This window comes from Triticum dicoccoides, chromosome 6B, assembly GCF_002162155.2.
Source record: "Triticum dicoccoides isolate Atlit2015 ecotype Zavitan chromosome 6B, WEW_v2.0, whole genome shotgun sequence".
NCBI lineage: Eukaryota > Viridiplantae > Streptophyta > Magnoliopsida > Poales > Poaceae > Triticum > Triticum dicoccoides.
In genome coordinates, this window is record NC_041391.1 from 49,439,663 (window position 1) to 49,448,155 (window position 8,493).

The window sequence follows — 8,493 nt, forward strand, 5'->3', positions numbered from 1 at the left end:
TTGAGGCCGGTGCGAGAAGGCCGATGAAGAGGCCCGCAACAGAGGCTCGTATTATTATTCATAAATTAACGATTAGTATTTGCAAAAATAGTGGACTGCATGCCTAGGAATCAATAGCAGGGACATAGGAATATGTGGTATTATTCGTCAGATGAAATGAAACGCAGAGAAACAAAATATAGATGAAACTAGCAGCAGACAAACAGTCCTGCCGCCACCCCACTAAGCGGCAGGGAGCACATGCAGCCCCCCATTCCGTTCTTGGGGGCTTGCTGGCTGTTATGCGCCTGTTGCCGCCAGGCCATGTGGTGGCAGGGGCTGCCGCCTGCCGGCGTGGCGGCAGGTGCCACGCGTCGGCTGCCGCGCCTACCGTCACGGTTGGGCTGGTCTCTTCTGCTAATTTCATTTGAAGGTAGTCTTTTTTGTCAATTTCGTTGGGTAGGTAGTCTTTTTGGACAAAAATTCTAAACTCTATGCGATAACGTGGCTGGGCTGGGGGCAGCACCTAGGTGTGCCCCGACAGTGACAATGTCTGTACTAATACTATAGACCAGGAAGCGCGTGGTGGGTAGCGGGCCACTCGTGGGTGGCTAATGTGTACTACTCTCTCTGACTGGGAATGGCAGCGTGCCTGATGCTACACTTTCAGGTATGTGCACCGCTCGAGGGGAATGTCCCTCCGCACAAGGCAGATGCATTACAACAATTGTAATTTCCGCCTAGCCTCCATAGACCTATAGTGCACAACAGCGGGAGCAGTGTATAAATACCTTTCATCTTGATGATTCGACGTAAGTCTCCAAAGAAGTATAAATACAACAGCGGGATATACATTTTTGATGTATTTCTCTATTGTTTCCCCTCTCTTACAAATGCATTCAGACTTCGTGGTAGCAAAACTTACATTCATGATAATCCAGATCTGGATGCTGCAAGTGGGGTGCTTAGGAAAGAAAGTGAGAAATGTTCCAAATCTCTGCCATGCTTGGTTGGAGGCTTTTTCCTGGATGCTTTAACTTCTCAAGGCAGTGTCACGTTAGCCCACACTCGACGTCTGGTCTAGGACGACTAGGATACATGCAATCACCATGTGACTCTAATATACTTGATGTATTATATCAATCATCATCCTTGTCATCACTTTTCATACATACATTATAACCATAATCAGTCTCATATTTAAGAATTGACATATCTGTATTTAAATCTACAATGTAATTATTAATTAACACAATCCTTTATATGCGCAAATACAAAGTTATTAGTAGAAATAAGACTTTTACCGTTTCTCTTTGTCAACTTTCTTTCCCCTTGAATGCTACTTCCAACATTTGATTCAACTATTTCAATACGATGTCTCTTCCTGGAACTTGTATTGTTACATATTGAAGCTTTTTCTCTAATACCAAGAATATATCAAAAATATTTAGAGTAAAAGACACAACAAAAAGCTGCCTACAACAAATATTATCTTTTGAAGCTACATAAACACTACTCACTGCAGAAACTTCTGTCAAAATACTCTTGGGAACTTGCTAAACTGAACAATTAAACAAAAAAAAGAATTGAAATATGAAAGATTATATAATATCAATAATTTAAACTAAAGTATAATACATAATACCATGTTTTCCCATGATACATGTTGGCTTATTTGCCCATTCATGCAGACATTCAGATGACCTTGTTTCAATACAACACATGCAAGATTTTTTCTAACAGTGAGAACACTTTATCTATAAATCAAATATCTTGTATCATTATATGATTCTTATTGATATTCACTCATGGATTCTTTTAGCGTGCCTCGCTTGACTTCTTGAGTTACAGAATGTTTCACCTTCAAACATGGTATAGACTGTAAAATAAATAAACTATAACTATAAGACGGAACATTTAATATATCTGGATAAGTATCATTTATGTGGTCATTGAACTTTCCATTCTAAATACGCTGCGGAATTGTAGTATCTAAGCACTGCTCTATATTCTTCTAAACAACTTCAACACTTTTCATATTTACATTTCTATTGAATGAATTCTTTGACAAATAGTGCTTTCAGTGCAAAGACTGTCGTTTTCAATTTCAGTTTCAGTCATTGAACATTAGTTTTTTCAAAAAAAAATGGAATTGCGATAATAATTTAGAGTATAATTTCACATTAGGTTTGCTTTAATATTAGTACTTACGAATCTTTAATCTACGAAAAATCAAATCAACACAAATAGTTAAGTTTCCTTAACATATTATTGGCAATTCAATTCTATTGCACTAAATTTCAGACCGTAGTAACTTAAATCACTCTTTGTACATAAGTAACGTGTTGTCGCTGTTTTTGTTCAAACTGTAATATTCTGGAATATAATATTTCAGTATGTAGAACGTCAATAACTCCAACAATGCCACAACTGCAAGATTCAAGCAATATTAGTATCGACAACAAAAGTGGAGTACAACAACACAAAGTCAAAAAAATAAACATGATGAATAAAATTCAAGTACTAATATGGTTATTGTTCTAACGATTCCAAACACTAGCACATCACAATGCTTTCAACATGACAAATTAAGTTAAACTAATAATAAACAAACACATGTCCTACGTTAAGTTTAAATTTCATTAAAAGTAACTTAACTTTAAACCTTCGAAAATCAAGTTTCAGGTGATGTAACTTATTTGAACACATTTTAAAAACATATATATACTGGCATTGTTTTCACCTACATTGTAATATTCCAACTCATACTACTTCATATTAGACAGACTCAATATGTCTGTCTAATATGTCAGATAGATTCTGCATCGTAAGATCCCGCATTCATATACAAGTTTTGCACAAATTCATATTTAAATTGTCAAACATTACAATTTTGTATCAAATATGCCCGCCAATTGCAACATAAAACAAATTGAGCATGCATACCAACTGTGACAGCTATGCACGCTGTCACCAGCATATGGTCCCACATATAAGAAGCCACGTCACCCACATATGGACCTGCTTGCCAGCATCCATGTCAGCACTAAATTGGGCCCACATGTTAGAATGATTAACTGATCAAACGACAACATCGTCACAGAAAAAATGATGACCGGTCCCACATGTATGTAGCCACGTCAGCATCTTATGGTCCCATTTGTCAGCAGTGTTGTGATGTCTACTACGCAACTTATTCTTGTAGACTCGTGTTGGGCCTCCAAGTGCAGAGTTTTGTTGGGCAGTAGCAATTTCCCTCAAGTGAATGACCTAAGGTTTATAAATCCGTGAGAAGCGTAGGATGAAGATGGTCTCTCTCAAACAACCCTGCAAGCAAATAACAAAGAGTCTCTTGTGTCCCCAACACACCCAATACAATGGTAAATTGTATAGATGCACTATTTCGGTGAAGAGATGGTTATACAAGTGTAATATGGATTGTAGATATAGGTTGTTATAATCTGAAAATATAAAAACAGTAAGGTAGCAAGTAGTAAAAGTGAGCAAAAACGGTGTTGCAATGCTTGAAAATAAGGCCTAGGGTTCATACTTTCACTAGTGCAAAATCTCTCAACAATGCTAACATAATTGGCTCATATAATAATCACTCAACGTGCAACAAAGAATCACTCCAAAGTTCCTATCGCGGAGAACATAAGATGAAATTATTTGTAGGGTACGAAACCACCTCAAAGTTATTCTTTCTGATCAATCTTTTGAGCTATTCCTATAAGTGTCACAAACAACCCTAGAGTTCATACTAAAATAACACCATATGACATGCATCAATCAACCCTAATGCCACCTAGATACTTCAATGTCATCACAAGTATCCGTGGGTTGATTATATGATGTGCATCACACAATTTCAGATTCATAATATTCAATCCAACACACAAAACTTCACAGAGTACCCCAAGATTTCTATCGGAGAAAGGAATATGAAAACGCGCATTAACCCCTATGCATAGATTACCCTAATGTCACCACGGGAATCCGCAAGTTGATAATCGGAACATACATCAAGTGAATCAATAGAACATTCCATTGTCACCACGGATATCCCATCGCAAGACATACATCAAGTGCTCTCACATCCAAAAGATTCAATCCTACATAACAATTAAAACCTCAAAGGAAAATATTCAATTCATTACAAGAAGGTAGAAAAGGAAGAACACCATAAGATCCAAATCTATTAACAAAGCTCACGGTACATCAAGATCGTGTCAAACACATAGCTACTGGTACATACCCTCAGCCCCGAGGGTGAACTACTCCCTCCTCGTCATGGTGGCCACCGGGATGATGAAGATGGCCTTCGGTGATGATTTCCCCCCTCTGGCAGAGTGCCGTAATGGGGTTCCGATTGGTTTTTTCGTGGTTCTTTTTGGGGTTTTTTGGTATTTATAGGAATTTTTGGCGTCGTTCTGACGTCAAGGGAGTGCCCGAGGGGCCCACAAGCTCGGGGGGGGGGGTGCTCCTTAGGGTAGTGGGCGTGCCCCCCAGGCTTGTGGCCTCCTCGTCCACTTCCTGGCCCAGCTCCGATGCTTCGGGGGTCTCTTTTAGTCCATAAAAAATCATCGTAAATTTTTAGCCCATTTCGAGAACTTATATTTCTGCACAAAAAACGACACCATGGTAGTTCTGCTGAAAACAACGTTAGTCCTTGCTAGTTCTAATCAAATCATACCAAAATCATATAAAATTATTGTAAACATGGCATGAATACTTCATAGATTATAGATACGTTGGAGACGTATCATGTTGAATGGTCAAAAATGACGCCCGGGTTATTAATAACAGGACCGTCAGTGATAAAACCAACGGCAAACCCACATGGAAGCTGCCACATCAGCTACTACAGGCCCCAGTTATGAGAATCTTTGACCAGTCAAACCCATGGACCTATTAGTGGTAACGGGTTATCTTCAGCAAAAAACGATCTTAGGTAATAGATTAGCCTATTGTAGGTGATAGTCTGGGCCGTCACTAATTCGTCTTGATCGTATCTACTTTTCCAAATACTTTTGCTCTTGTTTTGGACTCTAATTTGCATGATTTGAACGAAACTAACCCAGACTGGCGTTGTTTTCAGCAGAACTATCATGGTGTTGTTTTGTGCAGAAATAAAAGTTTTCGGAATTGGACGAAACTTTTTGGAGATTTTTATGGAATATATAAAAACTTCTAGAGCCAAGACTTAGAGGAGGGGAGCCACCAGTGACCCATGAGCCACCAGGGCGTGCAGTGGTGCCTCGTGGGGCCTACGTGGCTTGATACGTCTCCATTGTATCCAAACATTTTGATATATTATACGTTTTTTCGACATCGTATGCAAAAGTTATAGTCGTTTTACATTTTCATAACACTTTTTTTGCAAAACATGTCGAAATTTATGTTTTTAAATTTCCCTAACTAGTAGATGTAGTAACATAACTACATCTCGAAGGATTTTAATTTTTGAAGTTTTTATCATTTTATTCAAACTGAAATGGCGATGACGAGCGGGAGGGGGTAGAGTTTGAAAATTTTCCCTTAGTCCCGGTTTGTGTCTCCAACCGGGACTAAAGGTTAGACCCATTTAGTTCCAGTTTGTGACACAAACCGGGACTAAAGGTCTAACCTATGGTCCCGGTTTGTGTCACAAAACGGGACACGAGTCCCGGTTTGTGACACAAACCGGGACTATAGCTACACCATGAACCGGGACTAATGGTGCCATAATCGAACCGGGACTAATGGGCACATTAGTACCGGGTCGTAATCGAACCGGGACTACTGAGGTGAACGTAAGGTCGTTTTTCTACTAGTGGTTCTTCGTTGGGAGGGCTGATCTGGAGTTCGTTCGGGGCTTCGGAGAGGGGAATTCGTCGCCGCCGTCATCATCAACCTTCATTCACAACCAATTTCTTGAGGCTCACCGTAGGGAGTGAGTAACTTCTTCCTAGGCTTGCTGGACGGTGATGGGTTGGATGAAATTTATCATGTAATCGAGTTATTTTTGTTAGGGCTGATACATCTCCAACGTATCTAAATTTTTTTATTGTTCCATTTTGTTATATTATCATTCTTGGATGTTTTACACTCATTTTATATCATTTTTTGGTACTAACCTATTGATATAGTGCCCAGTGCCAGTTGTTGTTTTTTGCATGTTTCTTACATCCCAGGAAATAATCAATACCAAACGGAGTCCAAATGCAGCGAAACTTTTTGTGGATTTGATTTTGGGCCAGAAAACATCCAGTGAGCCAGGAACGCACCTGAGGGGAGCTCCGAGGGGAGCCCAACCCACCAGGGCATGCCTGGGGGGACAGGCGCGCCACGGTGGGTTGTGCCCTCCTCGTTGTCCTCCCGCACCGCCTCTTTGCTCTATAAATACCCCAATATTCCAAAAACCCTAGGGGAGTCGACGAAAATCATTTCCAGGCGCCACAGAGTCTAGAAACACCAGATCCAATCTAGGCACCATCTCGGAGGGGTTCATCATGTCCATTGGTGCCTCTCCGAAGATGTGTGAGTATTACTTTGTAGACCTACGGGTCCGTAGTTAGTAGCTAGATGACTTCCTCTCTCTCTTTTGATTATCAATACAATGGTCTCTTGGAGATCCATATGATGTAAGTCTTTTTGCAGTGTGTTTGTTGGGATTCGATGAACTTTGAGTTTATGATCAGATCTATGTTTTTATCCATGAAAGTTATTTGAGTCTTCTTTGATCTCTTATATGCATCATTGATTATAGCCTCGTATTTCTTCTCCGATATTTGGGTTTTGTTTGGCCAACTTGATCTATTTATCTTGCAAGAAGAGGTGCTTTGTGATTGGTTTGATCTTACGATGCTTGATCCTAGTGACAGAAAGGGAAACGGCACATATGTATCGTTGCTATTAAGGATAACAAGATGGGGTCTTCTACATAAATAGATCTTGTCTACATCATGTCATCGTTCTTATTGCATTACTCCGTTTTCCCATGAACTTAATGTTGGGGAACGTAGCAGAAATTCAAAATTTTCTACGCATCACCAAGATCAATCTTTGGAGATTCTAGCAACAAGAGAGAGAGGAGTTTATCTTCATACCCTTGAAGATCGCGATGTGGAAGCGTTTCAAGAACGCGGATGATGGAGTCATACTCGCGGCGATTCAAATCGCGGAAGATCCGGTCTAGCGCCGAACGGATGGCGCCTCTGTGTTCAACACACGTACAGCCCTAAGACGTCTCCTCCTTCTTGATCCAGCAAGGGGAGAGGAGAAGTTGAGGGAGAACTCCGACAGCACGACGGCGTGGTGGTGGTGGAGCTCGTGGTTCTCCAGCAGGGCTTCGCCAAGCACTATGGAGGAGGAGGAGGTGTTGGAGGAGGGAGAGGGTTGTGCCAAGGGAAGGGTGCGGCTGCCCTCCCACCCCTCCACTATGTATAGGGGCAAGGGGAGAGGGGGAGGCGCCCTAGGGTTTTCCCTAGGGGGCGGCGGCCAAGCAGATTGGATCTCCCTAGGGAAAATCCTAGGGAGACTTGCCCCCAAGCCAAGCAGGTGGAGGATTGCCTCCCAAGCCAGGTGGAGGTGCCCCACCTCCCCAAATAACGTGGGAAAGGGTGTGGGGGACGCACCACCCCTTAGTGGGCTGGTTTGCCCCTTCCCCTTTGGCCCATGAGGCCCTCCAACACTTGCCGGGGCTCCCGAAACACCTTTCGGTCATGCTGGCCATAGCCTGGTACCCCCGGAACACTTCCGGACTCCGATACCCTTTGTCCAATGTATCGATCTTCACTGTCGGACCATTCCGGAACTCCTCGTGACGCCCGGGATCACATCCGGGAATCCGAACTACCTTAGGTAACCACATACTATTTCCCATAACAACTCTAGCGTCACCGAACCTTAAGTGTATAGACCCTACGGGTTCGGGAACCATGCAGACATGACCGAGACGTTCTCCGGCCAATAACCAACAGCGGGATCTGGATACCCATGTTGGCTCCCACATGTTCCACGATGATCTCATCGGATGAACCACGATGTCGAGGATTCAATCAATCCCGTATACAATTCCCTTTGTCCATTGGTATGTTACTTGCCCGAGATTCGATCGGCGGTATCCCTATACCTTGTTCAATCTCGTTACCGGCAAGTCTCTTTACTCGTTGCATAATGCATGATCCCGTGACTAACTACTTAGTCACATTGAGCTCATTATGATGATGCATTACCGAGTGGTCCCAGAGATACCTCTCTGTCATACGGAGTGACAAATTCCAGTCTCGATTCGTGCCAACCCAATAGACACTTTTGGAGATACCTGTAGTGCACCTTTATAGCCACCCAGTTATGTTATGACGTTTGGTACACCCAAAGCATTCCTACGGTATCCGGGAGTTGCACAATCTCATGGTCTAAGGAAATGATACTTGACGTTAGAAAAGCTTTAGCAAACGAACTACACAATCTTATGCTATGCTTAGGATTCGGTCTTGTCCATCACATCATTCTCCTAATGATGTGATCCTG